Source organism: Rhamphochromis longiceps, linkage group LG6 (genome assembly GCF_057381845.1).
Source record: "Rhamphochromis longiceps isolate RC_006_pf linkage group LG6, R_longiceps_female_GT1.1, whole genome shotgun sequence".
In the NCBI taxonomy this organism is placed as follows: domain Eukaryota; kingdom Metazoa; phylum Chordata; class Actinopteri; order Cichliformes; family Cichlidae; genus Rhamphochromis; species Rhamphochromis longiceps.
This window is the reverse complement of record NC_140562.1, coordinates 18047316-18066816: the sequence shown is the minus strand read 5'-3', so window position 1 is coordinate 18066816 and position 19501 is coordinate 18047316.

Below are 19501 nucleotides of genomic sequence, written 5' to 3'. Positions count from 1 at the left end.
AGACAGCAACCCCCCCTCCTCTCCTGCTCACCCTGGCCTCACTGATAAAACTGTAGTTAGGAGGGGTCGTCTCGATGAGAACAGCTCCACTGTTACTTTGGTCCAACCAAGTTTCAGTTAAAAACATAAAATCAAGGCTGTGTTCAGTGATTAAATCATTAATTAAAAATGTTTTCCCAGCTAAAGATCTAACGTTTAATAAAGCCAACTTAAGTGTTTTAGAGGCATTACTTGTCCCCTCATGTTTGGGAGCAGTCTGTGACACACAAGGTATGTTTACTATATTTAACCCTGATGCACCCGCCAGGGGGAGAGCGGCGGGGTCGGGGGATGCGGGTCCCCCGCGGAGGGAGGGAGGGAGGGTAGGAGGTTGGGGTCGCGAGATTCCCCCCCCCCCCCCCCCCCCCCCCGATGGGATGGGGATGGGATGGGATGGCGGGCTCGGGGGATGCGGGTCCCCCGCGGAGGGAGGGAGGGAGGGAGGAGGTTGGGGTCGCGAGATCCCCCCCCCGATGGGATGGGGATGGGATGGGATGGGAGGGCGGGGTCGGGGGATGCGGGTCCCCCGCGGAGGGAGGGAGGGAGGAGGTTGGGGTCGCGAGATCCCCCCCCGATGGGATGGGGATGGGATGGGATGGGATGGCGGGCTCGGGGGATGCGGGTCCCCCGCCGAGGGAGGGAGGGAGGAGGTTGGGGTCGCGAGACCCCCCCGATGGGATGGGGATGGGATGGGATGGGGATTGGATGGGATTGGAGAGAGAGAGAGAGAGAGAGAGAGAGAGAGAGAGAGATATAAAGTCTTGTAAAAAGGTGGTCGAGAAACACCCCGGCGAAAGCAGAAGAAGACGAAGAAGAAGAAGAAGATAATGTCACGCACTAGACCGTGGGAGCCAAAGAGCACTAAGGTCGGTACAGGCGGATCGCAATCGCCAGCGGTGTCCTGCTCCTCCTCCTCCTCCTCCTCCTCCTCCCGCTCACCATCACCGTCGCCATCGCATTTGGCGTACGCTGCGTGGTCGGCTCCGGTGGCTCCGTTGTTGCGACCGGCCACGTTTCGCTATCGAGGGCTAGGGGTCGAGGAAGACCAAGAGCAGCGGCGGCAGCAGCAGCGGCAGCAGCAGCAGCAGCAGCTACAGGAGAACTTGGAGGAGGACGAGAGCAAGGAAGAGGAGCAAGAGGCCGAGGGGGACGACAACGACGACCCGACGGCCCGAACGCTCGCAGACGAGGAGGAGGAGAGCCACTCGGAGGAGAGCCACTCGGAGGATCAGGAGGACGAAAACGATGGGGTGGGTAGTTGCGAGGAAGACGATCGCGGTTACGAAATGGCGTCGCAACTCTGCCAGGACGGCGGCTCGCAAGGCGAGTCGAACCGCCGAGAGGGAGAGGAAGAAGAAGCAGGCGCCGACCCACCGGGGCGGGGGACTCGGGAGATTTGGCAAGAGGACGACGCCGGCCGCGCTCCAGGTGGCGTTCATGATCCTGGGCGCGATCGCGGCCGCGGCGCTGTCGGTGAAACTCGCGACGCTGATGTAGCCGACGATTACGACTACGACGATGACGAAGAAGACAAAGACTATGAAGAAGAAGAGGAAGAAGAAGAAGAAGAAGAAGAAGAAGACGTCCTCACCGATGATGATGATGATGAAGAAGAAGAAGAAGAAGAAGAAGAAGAAGAAGAAGAAAAAGAAGAAGACAAAGACTATGAAGAAGAAGAAAAAGAAGAAGAAAAAGAAAAAGAAGAAGAAGACAAAGACAAAGACTATGAAGAAGAAGAAGAAGAAGAAGAAGAAGAAAAAGAAGACATCCTCGCCAATGATGATGATGAAGAAGAAGAAGAAGAAGAAGAAGAAGAAGAAGAAGACGTCCTCGCTGATGATTATAACGATGACGATGAAGAAGACAAAGACTATGAAGAAGAAGAAGAAGAAGAAGAAGAAGAAGACGACGACCTCGACCCGCCGGGACAAGGCCCCACCGAAGAGGCCGTGGCGGCGGCGCGAGACGAGGCCTCCGCGTTCATGGCCTACTTCCCGCCGGAGATAGAGGACTCGGTGATCGCCATGACCAACCTGGAAGCGGGCAGGCGCAGGCCCGCCATCGACGGATGGAAGCCCATGGGCCGCGTCGAGTTCCGAGCCTACCTGGGGCTGCTCGTGCTCGCCGGCGTGTACAGGTCCAGGGGAGAGGCCTGCGAGAGCCTGTGGGACGCCGAGAGCGGCAGGTCCGTGTTCAGAGCCACGATGCCGCTCAAGACCTTTCGAGCCTACTCGAGCGCGCTGCGCTTCGACGACAGGGAGACCAGAAGGGCCGGGCGAGGCGAAGGCGAAGGCGAGGGCGAGGGCGATAGCTGCTATGACAAACTGGCCCCCATCAGAGCCGTGTGGGACGAGTGGTGCGCGAGGTTGCCCGCCATGTACCGCCCGGGACCGGAGGTCACCGTCGACGAGAGACTGGTGCCGTTCAGAGGTACGTACGTACTATGTGGTGTGTGTGTGTGGTGTGTGTGTGTGACTGGGGGAAGAGAGGAGGAATAGGAGCGGGAATGACGAAAACGGGCTAGCTCGCTGCTCTGTTGCATACTCGTGTTGGGTTCCGCGTTTGTGCTGCTTTCGCATGACTCTTTATGTCTATGAAGCTATGAAGCTATGAAGTCTATGACTCTTTATGTCATTATGTCTATGAAGCTATGAAGCTATGAAGTCTATGACTCTTTATGTCTTTGTATCTATGAAGCGCCTTGAGGCGACTTTTGTTGTGATTTGGCGCTATATGAATAAAATTGAATTGAATTGAATTGAATGTCTTCTCCTTGCGTTTCTGCCCCAATCTCCCCCACACTTTCCCACATCTCTCTCTCTCTCTCTCTCTCTCTCTCTCTCTCTCTCTCTCCATCCATCCATCCATCCATCAGGACGGTGTCCGTTCAGACAGTACATGCCCAGCAAGCCGGCCAGGTACGGGATCAAGATATGGGTGGCGTGCGACGCGCGTTCCAGCTACGCGTGGAAGATGCAAGTCTACACCGGCAAGCCCGACAAGCGCGGCCCTCCCGAAAAGCACCTGGCCACTCGAGTGGTCGTGGACCTCACCGAGGGACTGACTCCGGGACGCAACGTCACGTGCGACAACTTTTTCACCTCGCGCGAGCTCGCCGATAGGCTCTATTGCGAGAGAGGCCACACCGTGCTGGGCACTCTGCGGTCGAACAGACCCGAGATCCCCAGAGAGCTGCGCTGCGTCAAGGGCAGGGCCGTGGGCTCCGTCGAATCCGTGGTACTCGGCGGCTCCGCGGGACGAGGGGGAGGAAGAGGAGGAGAAGGAGGAGGAGGAGGCCCCGACACGATCATCCTCTCCTACGTGGCCAAGAAGAACAAGAACGTGCTGCTCCTCACCACAGCTCCTCGTTATTACCACCATCGCTCCGGCCCCGAGCCCCGGCCTAGCCGCCGCATCAGCAACAGCAGCAACGGCAGCAGCGGCAGCAGCAACAGAAGCGGCGCGAAACCGCCCTTGGTGCTGCATTACAACCGCACCAAGGGAGGAGTGGACAACCTGGACAAGGTCGTGAGCACGTACAGCTGCAGGAGAAAGACCCGCAGGTGGCCCGTGGCCCTTTTCCACAACATGGTCGACGTGGCGGCCTACAACGCGTTCGTGCTGTGGAGGGAAATTCACCCCGACTGGATGCCGGGCAAGCTCAACAGACGACGGCTCTTCCTCGAGCGACTGGGCAAAGCGCTAGCGCGCCCCATGCTCGAAGCCAGGGCGGCTTTAGCGCGAGGACCGGGAGGAGGAGGAGGAGGAGGAGGAAGAGTCGCGGCCCGAGGCGCTACCGCCGAGGCAGCCTCTAACAACGCTACGCCACGCGACTCCTCTCCGGTCAAGAGGCGCAGGTGCCGCGTGTGTCCCAGGAGCAAAGACGTCAAGACCAAGATCCTGTGCCGCGAGTGCCGAGCGCACGTGTGTACAAACTGCGCCGTCACGTACTGTCCCAACTGCGCCGCTTCTTCTTCTTCTTCCCGCGACGCCGCTCCCCGGACGCCACCGACGCCGTGATAACACAAGCGCCCCAACGGTGGTCCCCTAGCGACCCCCCCACCCCACCCCACCCTATCATCATCATCATCATCACACAATATATGCCCCCGGGGGGTCCTAGTGACCCCAAACCTATCATCATCATCATCATCACATATGCCCCCCCGGGGGGGGGTCCTAGTGACCCCAAACCTATCATCATCATCATCATCATCATCATCACATATGCCCCCCCGGGGGGGGGTCCTAGTGACCCCAAACCTATCATCATCATCATCATCATCAACATCATCATCACATATCACATTGCATTTGTCTCTAACCATGAGGAACCTTCACGTTAACTTTTATAAGTGGAAAAAGTGTTAGTGTTCGTCCTCCAGCTTCACTGTTTATGTTATGCTAACATAGCTGTGTCGCTAGCGATCACGTAGCACATAATTATATACCAGCTAGCCCAACTTCAGTAACCCTACAAACGTCACTGCTGTTTATTTTCCTGTCTTCATTTATGTTGGAAGTGATAACAGAGCTGTACGTTTGATTTTTTTCAGAAATCTCTCAGTCAGAACATGCAATATCATGCTTAGGTAACTAGCGAAACTAGCGAGCTAACTTCCGCTAGCTTCCTGCTAACTCCGTTAAATGTAATACATTTTGTTTTCATGGATGCCTGTGTGGCAGGATGAATGTTATCCCTCGGTCCAACCCACTTTCAGCCTGGCCCATTAGGGGGCGCTGGTATAAATAGTGGCCATTTGAGTGTCTCTGGGTCGCTTGCCTGTGATCTCCTTTTTGGTCACCTGACTTCCTCTTGGTGTGGTAGAGATCATTTGCGGGTTACTCCTCTGAAGTCTCCATCGCGGCTGGTCGTAGCTATAGAAGCCTCCTCTGAGCTATTCTGCTTACGTTCTATGACACGGCTTACTTGGTACGTAATCAACTTTTGTTACGCTCTCTGCCTTCTGTTGTTCTTTTATAGTAATTATTTATTATGTTTCGCAGGAAGTGTGGGCCTTAGTTTTGCGCCAAGCTACGTGAACTGAAGTGCTGCTGTTTTGCCTTGCTGTGCTTTTATCGTCTGTTCCCGTTGTGAGATTTCTTTCCCCGCTGCTGTCAGCTTTTACAGTGGACGTCGGCGTGGACAACGGCCATATGCATGCCGGTTATCGGAGTCAGCTGGCGTGCATATTGATTGACTGTTAACTTGTCGTCGTGTGACGGCAAGTTGGAGCAGTACGGCGATTCCGTTTGCTCCAGATTTTAGAGTTTTATCCAGATTGTATGTTGTTTTATTGCTTTTGATTTGTAGTTTGGATTTTTGTTACACCACTGGTGGGAGGCCCTTTTTCTAGCTGTAGATCACCAGTGTGGTCTTGCAGTTGGGTTATCCCCCGGTGCTACACATTAGTTTGTTGTAATATATTAAAATTTTCTTTGTTTCTTTTATTCAGATGCGGAGTGCCGACGTGGAGGAGACTAGGGTGCCTTGGTGGTGGGATCCCTTGAGTGTACACACCTGCCTTGTTTAGTTTATTAGTGTGAGTGTGTGTGATAGTGTGCTGCACTTGTGTTTTGGGTGTGTTTTCTTTCTTTAGTTTGTGTGTGGCATCCCTGCCCCTCCACTGGTAAGCCTCAGCTCTGAATACCTTTTTAAGCATATTTGTACTTGAATATTTATGATTGTGCTTTTATATGGTGTTTTAAATAATTATTAATAAATTGTGAATTTGTTGATCATTGAACCTCGTCTCTGGATTGAGTATAGCGAACCTAAGTGCCTTTCTGGTGATTTAGTGTTACTTTCAGTATTCTCTGGGTGAAATTCCCAGGGTGGCGTTGTCTTTTTAAAACTGCAAAGAGTATTTACTTTATATCCCATCCTCGTCTCGCCACACCTGGAAGTTAAACTTCATAGTTACACCTGGTAAAGCAGCAATGCTGATCGTTTTATTAAAGATGAAAGAATTTAGACAGTTTTTAACTCTCAGTGATGCTGCAGTGTTGTTTGACCTGAAGCTTACGGAGTTTAGGACCCAGATTACTCCCAGATTTAAGAGCATCTTAGTCCGACAAATACGACAATAACGACGGCCGCTTGCATGTTCTGCAAAAAAATGTGCTTTGTCATGTATCTGACAGACAAACACCAAACCAGTTCCACATCACTGAAGTTGCACCATTTTTACAAACCAATTCTGGTTTCACTCAACAATCGGCCATGTGCGTATGAAAACAAAGGCACTGCGCATGCGCGTTTTACTCATATTCTATTGCGATATTTCATTTTCCTATCGTTGCCTAACATTATACCGGTATTACCGTAAACGGTATAATATGGCCCAGCCTTAGTGGTAACCCCCGAACCATCTTGTGGACACCAGAGGTGAAAGGAGCCATCAGACTGAAGAAGGAGTCCTATAATGTTTGGTTAACCTGTGGGACTTTAAAGGCAGTCGATGGGTGCCAGCAGGCCAAGCGGAATGCATCTTGGTCAGTGGCTGAAGCAAAAGCCTCTCCCTTAGATAGGGTGAGGAGCTCGGCCATTCGGGAGGGGCTTAGAGTAAAGCCGCTACTCCTTCACATAGAAAGGAGTCAGTTGAGGTGGTTCAGGCATATGTCAAGGATGCCTCCTGGTTGAGGTGTTTCAGACATGTCCCACCAGGGAGGAGGCTGCTGCCCTCACAATCTGGCCTCGGATGAGGGGAAGAAAATAGATGGATCTGTACTTCTACTTAAGGTCTCTCCGAGTGATTTGGCTTTCTCCCACATCCAAAGACTTGCATCGGGTTAGGTTAATTATGTACGTCTACTTCAGAATTTATGAACTTTTGCTACCTGCATTTATAACTAATCATTAGTTAAGATCTTCCACTTGCTTCTTTCTACACAACGGTCTGCTGTTACCCCAGTCCAAATCTGTAAATGTGTCGTGCACTTTACATCACAAATGACATGAATAAATGTCACTGTGAACAGATGGGGACCCACACAGTGTTCAGTTTGTCTTTTTTATTTATGTTTGTGGGTTGGCACCGCCACGTTCTCCACATTTTTCAGCTGACTCCACAACACTTCTCTCCCATTCTGGTGTCACTAAAAGGGACGCAACTTAATTAGGGAGATAAGGAACAGCAGCCCCATCAGCCTCCCTGGCACTGCCCCTTGAGCCCGCTGCTCCACCCCTCCCCTGCAGCATACCCCAAAGACCACATCCCTGCCACCGTCTTATAATAACAAGGCAAGTTCTTCTCAGTTTCAACACTTCACATTTTTCTAGACACACTTGATACTGATTGGCCAGTCTGAATACTGGTAGTATGAGATGATACCTGGACAATACAGAGGTTGCACAGGTGATCCAACTCCTCCAGGCATAGCTGGACTGGCCATCGGGCATACCGGGCATTTGCCCGGTGGGCCGCTGGCGATTTTTTGTTTTTATGGGCCGATGGATTTTTTTTATTTTTTTTTTTTTTTTAGGAAGGGTATCTATAATGAAAGGTGTTGGATTGGCCAATTGGTCATGATCGACTCTGGGCTGGACCAATTACAGCCGAGGAGGCCGGATGCACCCTCCCCCTTGTTTAGCAATCACGTGATTTTCGCGCATTGCATGCCGGGAACTAGTGGCAAAACAATCCAAGTACCGCATCAAATGCAAGCATTTGCAGCAACGCAAAACGTTCATTCTCCAGTTCCAACACCTTCTTGTTTTTTCTTTGCCGCACAAAAAAGGAATGTACAAAACAAAAGGAGAACAATGCCGGTCCGTACAAAGACAGACTCGACGAAAAGACAAAGAAAAGATACGAGGAAAAATCAAACGAGTGAAAGAGTCAGACCCTTACGAGCACACAGAGTGGACAAAAGACGTTAGCGTGCTGCCCAACTTTCACCACGCTCATATTTATAATTATACGGTTCTTGGAGTGAGTGCATACACTCATGAAGTTTAGTAACTTCAGGTCACTGCAACAAGCCCAGGTACAGTTTACCGACGGATGGGTACAGGACCTTGAAATGCACCGTGTAGAACGAAAGACCACGGTAAGAACAAAGGTAAGTTTACCAGTCTCACAAATCGTCTTCATGAATACACATTCGTTAACAGTTTATTAATATAACCTTTGAGCTCAACGGTAATTAATTAGTAGTGGAAATAATTTCTGGTAGCATTACAGAAATGTAGCAGTGACAATAATATTGTATGTTGTAATCGCACTGGACAATTAGTGATACAAAACAACTGTTTTATCCTGTGAATAAAAGTATATGTTTTTGTCAATGTACCATAATAACAGAAGCGAAACACAATATTGTGTCAGGACAATTCACTATTTATGCACAATAAACAAAGGAGCATAGCGCGACAATTTCTGTTCAGCGCCAGACTTGCTTGTAACCTATATCACCAATTATGTTAAGAAAAATGACGTATTAACGACTACAAAACTCTGACCTTTGTGGGAATGCTTGGAGCAGACTAACATGTGAGCTGGAGTGTTCTGAGACATTATATTTGGTATATCCAGACCATCCGTCGGCTCTTACTTCGGAAACATGGCTTAAAAAATTTCTCTTCAACGACGTAATCCGATAAAAAAAAAAAAAACGATCTCTTTACCCGTCGGCTTCCCGTGGCTGTCATGCGACCGGCTATTGCAGTTAATAATACAACAGCTTGTTGCCATTTTCTGTGTTTCTTTTTATCGCTGTGTAACCGAGTTCAATTGAAAGCCTGCGTGCACTAGTACCTATTGCCACAAGTTCCCAGAATCCTTTGCGGTTTTACCCCTGAATGACGTCACATTTTCAATCTTTATCCTGGTGGGCCGGTCTCTAGTCAAAATGCCCGGGCCGATTTTTTGTCCCAGTCCAGCCTTGACTCCAGGATGACACATCAATACACGTCATTGCCAGGTTTTGCAGTGTCTCCCACCATAGTCTTAAGAGCATGGAGGAGATTCCAGGAGACAGTTACTTCTGGAGAGTTGGACAGGTCCAGTTTGATTCCAGTTTGGGGCCTTTCTGCGTGGAGCTTACGTATTATTCCCATGTCTGTGTGGGTTCTCTCTAGGTCTCTCTAACTAATATGGCTTTCTCCCACATCCAAAGACTTGCATGGGGTTAGGTTAGTTATGTACTTCTACTTAAGTACAGAATGTACGAACTTTTGTCACCTCTGTTTGTAACCAATCATTAGTTAAGATCTTCCACTTGGTGCTTCTTTCTACACAACAGTCTGCTGTTACCCCAGTCCAAATCTGTAAATGTGTTGTGCGTGTTACATTACACAAACTAAATTAATAAATGTCATATAATAATAACAATGCCAGTTCTTGTCAGTTTCAACACTTCATATTCTTCTTGATACACTTGATACTCACTTCATAGTCCTTGTACTATTTCTAGTGCAACAGGATATAAGGGTTTAAGTAATATGAAAAATCTTTTATTTTATTTACACAATACCTGGTGTTCTTGAAATAGGGTTATATCCCAGAATCTCTCTGTAAGATAGAGATGGAAATTATTACTAAATCTAAGTCATGGAAAAACTGCAGAAAAAATAAATGAAGACCTAGAAAAGCAGTGGATATTGTCACATGAACGTGTAAGAGTAATCAAGTGGAAGTCCTTGTTTATTTACAAATGAAGTCAAGTGAGAGGGATCTTACAGTTTATTAAAAAAGGAAAGATCACCTCACATGAGAGATGAGGGCAGACTGATAAAAAGTGTGTGACTGTGCCTGTGTGCGTGCAGTTGGCTTGCTTGCTGCTTGGTTGGCATATTCTCAGTTGGATGAGAGGACATTTATGTGATGTCAGCACGCATTAACCTCGCTGAAAATACATCGGAAACAAACAGGGACACATGTGCCCAGATCCCACCAGCTCTAAGTAACAAGCCTCTGGAAGGAAAGGCTATGCTGGTCAACACAGAAGTAATCCAAAAATAGAAATAGAAAGATGAAAGTGGCTTCTTGGTTAAAGAGGAAACACAGGCTCTCTCTTGCATTGATAAATAAATGCAGTGAACTGAGGGACAAGGCTAATTGAAGGAATTGTTGTGCAAAAGCAATTAGCAACTATACATGCCAACTATACTAGATACAATGGCAAGTTACTTGGCCATTGGCTAAAATGAGAATTTGTTGGTTTCTAAGTACATAAATGATCAGTCATGTGTTAAACTAAGCATGCAACTCAAAGCAAAGAATGAAATACAGTATTAACAGCAACAGGTCTACTTGTTTACATTTATACATACATACTAAATCTGGATCCACCAAGATTAACTGGAAAATGTCCTTGGATAAGAAGAGGACAACTTACACTGCTCAAAAAAGCATAAAAACAAGTCACTTCTGGAATATTGATTTGGTCAGAGGTTTTTTTTTTAATCAGTTTCAGCTTTGGTGTTAATTAAATTAACAACAGGTGCACTAGAGGGGCAACAATGAGACAACACTCCAAACAGGAATGACTTTGCAGGTGGAGGACACTGACATTTTCCCCTCCCCGTATTTTCTGACTAGCTTTGCATTTAATTATGGCCAGTGGTAATACCGGTAGTATGAGATGATACCTGGACCCTACAGAGGCTGCACAGGTGATCCAGCTCCTCCAGGATGACACATCAAAACTATGCTGGCAGACACTGCAAACCTTCCAGCAATTACATGTATTAAGAGCGTGGAGGCGATTCCAGCAGACAGGCAGTTACTCCTGGAGAGTTGGATAGGGCTGTAGAACGTCACGGTTCTGGGTCGGTTCGACTCAGTATTTTGAGTTCTACTGTTTTGGTTATTTTTGAATGATTGTTGTGTTTTTCGGGTGCTATGATTATGATTATTATTATTATTATTATAATTTCATGTTTCTGTTTATTCGTGTTTCAGGATTTGTGCCTCATGTTTAGCATTGAGTTCCATGTGTTATATTCGGTCTGTCTCTCAGTGTCTAGTCTGCATCCTTGTGTAGTGATCTCTTGTTTCCTGTTTTATTGTGAAGGTCTGCGTCTCATGTGAGTGTATTCAGTTTTACCTCCGTTGTCTCGTCTCGTTAATGACTCCCAGCTGTGTCCCCCACCTGTGTGTAATCTCCCTGTGTTTCTCTGAGTGTATTTAAGTCGTGTCTTCTGTTGTTGTAGTCGCTGCTTCGTCTGGGTATCCATCGTATTTCATCCGTGTGTTCTTCCTGCTGTCCGTCATCACTTACCTCCGCCCATCCTTCTTCATGTTCGTGTCCTGGTTCGTGTTTTGTAGTTTAGTTGTTCCCAGTTCAGATAGTCTGCAGTCCAGTTTACCATTTTTCTATTTTGTACTTTACTTTCAATAAACCACCTTCACACCTTTACAAGTGCCTGCGTTTGGATCCTACTTCATTATCTCCACACGGCTCACTTCACTCGCTGTGACAGTAGAAGGTCCAGTTTGATTCCAGTTTGGGGCCTTTCTGTGTGGAGCTTGCATACAGGGAGTGCAGAATTATTAGGCAAGTTGTATTTTTGAGGAATAATGTTATTATTGAACAACAACCTTGTTCTCAATGAACCCAAAAAACTCATTAATATCAAAGCTGAATGTTTTTGGAAGTAGTTTTTAGTTTGTTTTTAGTTTTAGCTATTTTAGGGGGATATCTGTGTGTGCAGGTGACTATTACTGTGCATAATTATTAGGCAACTTAACAAAAAACAAATATATACCCATTTCAATTATTTATTTTTACCAGTGACACCAATATAACATCTCCACATTCACAAATATACATTTCTGACATTCAAAAACAAAACAAAAACAAATCAGCGACCAATATAGCCACCTTTCTTTGCAAGGACACTCAAAAGCCTGCCATCCATGGATTCTGTCAGTGTTTTGATCTGTTCACCATCAACATTGCGTGCAGCAGCAACCACAGCCTCCCAGACACTGTTCAGAGAGGTGTACTGTTTTCCCTCCTTGTAAATCTCACATTTGATGATGGACCACAGGTTCTCAATGGGGTTCAGATCAGGTGAACAAGGAGGCCATGTCATTAGTTTTTCTTCTTTTATACCCTTTCTTGCCAGCCACGCTGTGGAGTACTTGGACGCGTGTGATGGAGCATTGTCCTGCATGAAAATCATGTTTTTCTTGAAGGATGCAGACTTCTTCCTGTATCACTGCTTGAAGAAGGTGTCTTCCAGAAACTGGCAGTAGGACTGGGAGTTGAGCTTGACTCCATCCTCAACCCGAAAAGGCCCCACAAGCTCATCTTTGATGATACCAACCCAAACCAGTACTCCACCTCCACCTTGCTGGCGTCTGAGTCGGACTGGAGCTCTCTGCCCTTTACCAATCCAGCCACGGGCCCATCCATCTGGCCCATCAAGACTCACTCTCATTTCATCAGTCCATAAAACCTTAGAAAAATCAGTCTTGAGATATTTCTTGGCCCAGTCTTGACGTTTCAGCTTGTGTGTCTTGTTCAGTGGTGGTCGTCTTTCAGCCTTTCTTACCTTGGCCATGTCTCTGAGTATTGCACACCTTGTGCTTTTGGGCACTCCAGTGATGTTGCAGCTCTGAAATATGGCCAAACTGGTGGCAAGTGGCATCTTGGCAGCTGCATGCTTGACTTTTCTCAGTTCATGGGCAGTTATTTTGCGCCTTGGTTTTTCCACACGCTTCTTGCGACCCTGTTGACTATTTTGAATGAAACGCTTGATTGTTCGATGATCACGCTTCAGAAGCTTTGCAATTTTGAGACTGCTGCATCCCTCTTCATGATATCTCACTATTTGACTTTTCTGAGCCTGTCAAGTCCTTCTTTTGACCCATTTTGCCAAAGGAAAGGAAGTTGCCTAATAATTATGCACACCTGATATAGGGTGTTGATGTCATTAGACCACACCCCTTCTCATTACAGAGATGCACATCACCTAATATGCTTAATTGGTAGTAGGCTTTCGAGCCTATGCAGCTTGGAGTAAGACAACATGCATGAAGAGGATGATGTGGACAAAGGTCTCCAGGTCTCCCACAGCCAAAGACTTGCATGGGGTAAGGTTAATTATGTACTTCCATTTAAGTACCAAAGAAAAGTCATTCAGCTTTACTTCCAGTGTTTAACAAAAGGATTGCATTATTTTTCATATATAAATTAAAGACATTCTCATACAACAAAGGCAAACTCACAGTACTATCACAGCTGCAATTAAAATGGCAAATGATATTACTGTTGCACTTGATAAGAAACAACACTGTGCATCCCTTTTTATTGATTTGTCAAAAGCATTTGACACTGTTGATCATTGTTTTTTAAAACTCCAGTCAGGACTCTGAGAGAGCAGTGGCATGGTTCTCAAATTACCTCAGTAATAGGTCTCAGTGCATTAAATCTGATCATCTATGTTCTGAATTTGCTACAGTGCACAACGGAGTGTCACAGGACTCTGTATTAGGTCCCCTTCTATTTATCATTTCCGTAAATGTGCCAGATGCAACCTTGCACTTCTATGCTGATGACACAGTTATTTACAGCTGTGGTTCAACTCTTGTCCAAGCCATCGACTTCTTGCAGAAAGCCTTTTTTTTTTTTGCTGTCCAGCACTCATTACTTCAGCTTAAACTTGTCCTCAATGCAGACAAAACAAAGCTCATGTTGTTTTCTAAATCAAGAAAATGGGCCCAAACAATTCCATCAGTAACCACTCTTGAAGGTAATAAAATAGAGTTGATTCACACGTATAAATATATAAATTTTGACTGATGACTCACTCACCTTCAAACCACATGTAGAGAATCTTGTGGAAAAATTTGAAGGTAAAACTGAGATTTTATTTTCAAAATAAGTTGTGTTTTTGTTTTAATACAAAGAAGCGGCTTGTTGCTGCAACATTTTTACCTGTGCTGGATTATGGAGATATTCTATACATGAATACTTTTGCTCAATGTCTTCAAATGGTTGATACTGTGCATCATGCTTCTCTGAGGTTCACAACAAACCGTAAATCTCAGACTCACCATAGTGACAACGCTACGCCACGCGACTCCTCCCCGGTCAAGAGGCGAAGGTGCCGCGCGTGTCCCAGGAGCAAAGACGTCAAGACCAAGATCCTGTGCCGCGAGTGCCGAGCGCACGTGTGTACAAACTGCGCCGTCACGTACTGTCCCAACTGCGCCGCTTCTTCTTCCCGCGCCGCCGCTCCCCGGACGCCACCGACGCCGTGATAACACAAGCGCCCCAACGGTGGTCCCCTAGCGACCCCCCCCACCCCACCCTATCATCATCATCATAACACAATATATGCCCCCGGGGGGGGGTCCTAGCGACCCCAAACCTATCATCATCATCACATATGCCCCGTGGGGGTCCTAGTGACCCCAACCCTATCATCATCATCATCATCATCATCATCACATATGCCCCGTGGGGGTCCTAGCGACCCCAAACCTATCATCATCATCATCACCATCATCACATATGCCCCGAGGGGGTCCTAGCGACCCCCACCCTAATCATCATAAAACACACATATCCCCCCCCCCCCCCCCCCCCCCCCAGGGGGGTTACCAAGACCCCCCCCCATCGCCACCATCATCATGATCATCATCATGATCATCATCATCACCACCATCATCATCAATACCATCCTAATAACAACACACACACACACACACACACTCATCATCATCATCATCAATACCATCCTAATAACAACACACACACACACACACACACACACACACACACACACACACACACACACACACACCTCGGGGGGTCACCACGACCCACGCCCCGAGAACAGGCGGGCGCACAAGGGTTAAGCCTCAGACCTTCCCGGCTGACGCTAGCAAATGCTAATGTTAGCTTCTGATTTGGCATGCTAAAGTAAAGACTTTTAGCTAGCTGACCAGCATAGATTATTTCGGTGGTTAACAGACTGTAGTGGTAATATTATTGAAAGTATAGTTTCACCTCAGCACATTGTTACGTCCCTCTGCAGCCCCTAATCTGCTCAGTGTGTTCAGCTGGTGCTAATTGGCCACACCTAGTCAGGTGTGGATAAAAGCATACCTGAAGCAAGCTTTCCGGGGAGCTCACTAGTCTTTGCCTTGGTGGCACCAGCAATTTTAGCCAACCTGATAGTCCATTTTAAGATAAACCTCTTTTCACCTACACTCTGGTATTCGTCTCCTTTTTTTATGTTGCGGCTTTTGAGCCGGGTCGTAACATAAGTGGGGGCTCATCCAGGAGCTTTGGACATTTTAGTGGAAACTGGATGTCAGTTTGTTTTGCTTTTAAGTGGGTGAGTGATGGTGGTCACTGTAATTGAGCAAACTCCCTTTTAGTAAGTGTGTTTCAGCTGGGTGGCTGTGCTGCCCTTCCATCGAAGCACTTGTTTGTTGTTTTGCTTTTTTTTTTTTTTAGTTTATTGTGTTTGGTGGTTATCCTGGGTGGGGGTACGCTTCAGGGTTTGGTGAGAGACTGTACCCCGGTCTGCTGCCAATCCTTGAGTTTGCGTTTAAAGGTGCCTCGAGCCCGGTACACCACTGAAGACTAGACAGGTAAAGTTTTATTGTTTTTTAGCATTTTACAATTATGTCTGTTTTGTAGCACATAGAAATGTTTAGTTAATATTTACAGACAGACACATTTTCCCTGTAACTGTGTTTTTACTCCAACATTTGTTGAAAATGTAATTTATGAAATGCTGAGCAGCATTTCTAGTATGTGGAATATTTTTGTCACCCCACTGTGCTAATGTGATTAAATACTAATAATTATTACTAAACAAATTCAATAATAAATCAATAATAACTATTTGTTGATTGAACTATAATGTAAGCGCAGTGCTGGTGTGCAGGGGCTTTATATGCCTTGTGGGTAGGGTTGCCAACCGTCCCTTAAAATACGGAATCGTCCCGTATTTCGAAACAAAAGTACACGTCCCGTATTGAGCTAATAAGGGACGCACTTTGTCCCGTAATACAGTGAGAATCAAAAGTAGTCTATAAATGTTTATGGAATTAACACTTTGTTTGAAAACATAATTCCCAGCCCCTCTCCTGCTTTGTGACCAATGAGCTGACAGCACACTTATGACAATTCGAGTATGACAATTCAGATTACCGCTCATCTCATTGGTCGAGGAAAGGTTGCTTGCGGAGAAAATACCGGAAGACAACAGATGACCACAACAACAAGCATGGCCAACAGGGAAATAAACGCCGACACTGCGGTGCAAGTCTCGGATGACAGTACACCTAAAGCTGGGCAGACACTGTGCGATTTTTTTCAGTCACGTTATTCAGCTCCTGCTCAAACTGCACGATTGACTCGCAGGGGTTAGAAGTTCGTAGGTCACGATGTACTCTCACACTATACCGCCCGATGCTCTGATGCGACCTGAGTGCTCACACTGTGCCTCCATAAAATGAAGGTTATAACAGATAATCTGTCGCTTGCTCTCTCTGTCTTTCACTCACACAGACACACCACCACCATCAACTTTGCTAAATTGCTAATGAAAAACAATGATCAGGCAGCTGTGATTGAGCAGCAGTGTAAATCCAACTATTTTCACGGTTTTTGTGGTCGTGATAATTTTGTGATGCCACATCGAAAAGGCTCGGATGAACTTTCCAAAGTTCTACAAGTTGTGCCTCCATCGCTTGTGTCCAGATCACAGGCTGCACTGCCGTGCTGCTCCGTCTTTTTCACCGACGTTTACGTTTGCGCGTGAGCAGTGTGAGCGCCTGTGGTGACACCCTCACGAGCGATTGATGATCGGGAGCTGGTCGTGAGGTGTTAATCACTTCTCTTTACCCCACGTATACTACACGACGCACGATGAAGGCCAAAATCGGTCCGATCACTCAAAAATCGGCTCAAAATGGGCCAAAAATCGCACAGTGTAAGCCCAGCATTAGAGCAGCAATGTTTGTTCCCCTCAGAGAAAGGGAAGAATGGGAAAAGGAAAACACCTGGCTGGAAAACGTTAATATGGGCATGTGCAGTGAATATCAGCGCTATGTGGCCAGAAGTGTGATAATATAACTTATTTTGTGTAATAAATAACTGCAAGGATAGATGATTACAACAAATTGATGACTAATACGTAAAAGTAATACATAGATGAATAATGATGATGAGTTATGATGCGTAATCATGGGAACAAGCGGGTTTACAAACAGGAGCAGCTGATTAGAAAAGCTGAAATAATACCTCAACTGAAGCCAATTGTACTAAATGCACTAAATGTGCACTGTTACAAGAATATTTTTCTTTCTATTGTTTTCTATTATTTTAAGTTAAGCAGGACAGAGTTCTTTTAAAGAAAGATTTACTTATATTCTCAAAAGTTAAGCATGACAGGCTTCTGTTTAAGAAAGAGACCTGTTTTACTGTGTTAATGTTGTCATTTTGAGCTAAAAATAAATGGCTAAATGATCATTTGTTTCACATGTATTCATATCACAAAGAATAGAATATGCATCTACTTAAATCAACTTCAAGTCAAATGGTTAAAAAAATAATTTCACACACAAAAAAAGAGCTAGAAAATTCACCAAACTGGGAAGGGTGAAGACAACTGGGTAGCCCGGCCCTGGCCACGAGGTGTCCCTTATTTATTTTTCAGGGAGTTGGCAACCCTACTTGTGGGGGATGCTGACATATTATAAACTGTTGTGTCTATATCAAGCTTTTAGCCAAATATAAGCAGAGATATTTGTATTAGGGCTGGGCCATATTATACCGTTCACGGTAATACCGGTATAATGTTAGGAAACGATAGGAAAATGAAATATCGCGATAAAATATGAGTAAAACGCGCATGCGCCAGTGCCTTTGTTTTCATACGCACATGGCCGATTGTTGAGTGAAACAGATGAACCAGAATTGGTTTGTAAAAATGGTGCAACTTCAGTGATGTGGAACTGGTTTGGTGTTTGTCTGTCAGATACACGACAAAGCACATTTTTTTGCAGTACATGCAAGCGGCCGTCGTTATTGTCGTATTTGTCGGACTAAGATGCTCTTAAATCTGGGAGTAATCTGGGTCCTAACCCTGGCCCCCTCTTCAGGTCAAACGAACACTGCAGCATCACTGAGAGTTAAAAACTGTCTAAATTCTTTCATCTTTAATAAAACGATCAGCATTGCTGCTTTACCAGGTGTAACTATGAAGTTTAACTTCCAGGCATCCATGAAAACAAAATGTATTACATTTAACGGAGTTAGAAGTTAGCAGGAAGCTAGCGGAAGTTAGCTCGCTAGTTTCGCTAGTTACCTAAGCATGATATAGCATGTTCTGACTGAGAGATTTCTGAAAAAAATCAAACGTACAGCTCTGCTATCACTTCCAACATAAATGAAGACAGGAAACTAAACAGCAGTGACGTTTGTAGGGTTACTGAAGTTGGGCTAGCTGGTATATAATGATGTGCTACGTGATCGCTAGCGACACAGCTATGTTAGCATAACATAAACAGTGAAGCTGGAGGACGAACACTAACACTTTTCCACTTATAAAAGTTAACGTTAAGGTAGGGCTGCTCAATTAATCGAATTTTAATCACGATTACGATCTGGGCTTTCAACGATCATTAAAAATGACTGAGCCGATTATTAGCCCCTCCCTAATTTATCCGCGACACCTTAAAGGCCGGTCCGTGAAAATATTGTCGGGCATAAACCGGTCCGTGGCGCAAAAAAGGTTGGAGACCGCTGATTAAGAGGACCCGAGGGAAGCTCGGAAAGCTAAGCAGAAGTTATTTGGAGAGTGACTGCCATTGGTTGAAAAGAGAGTTTAAAAAAAAAAAAAATTCAGTGGTGTTGCACACTATTTTGTATTATTTTTTTAAAGTCATTGTTAACCCTTTAAAGCCGGTCAGAGCTGCATGCTTCGTTTTGCGTAACTATTGTTAAATCCCTGTAGAACCTGAACCGTGTAAGCTAGCGCAATAATTTGTTTTGCATATGAAACCGGAGGAGTTGTACTTACATCTGATGCCATCAGCTTGTCCTCGGTCACGGTTTCGTTCCACATATAGCTTTGCAAAAATTGCATAAAAAGCGCTTGCAGGAACAAAAACATAATATTCCAGAAACACGCTTTGCCGTTCCTATCAGCTGTTCGTAACACTTCCCACAGTGAAATGATGCACATGCTGTTTTCTTTGCAAATCTGCATCATAGGATTGTTTTTTGTTTTTCCTGCAGTATATAAAAATTGCTGTATCTCCAAAATAAAACTATGAAGACACTCAAAATAAATTTCCTGTTGTTGTAAACTATTTTTTGCAACTTTATTGTATTTAAAGTTTTGAGGGATAAGCCTCTTAAATTTCTCCAAGTAGAAATATATGTAAACAAAACAAAAGCGATTTTCAATTTTTTTTGTAGTTTATTGCACTTTTTTGCAATTTATGTAATTACTATGGACTTAATGCATACATATTATTAAAAT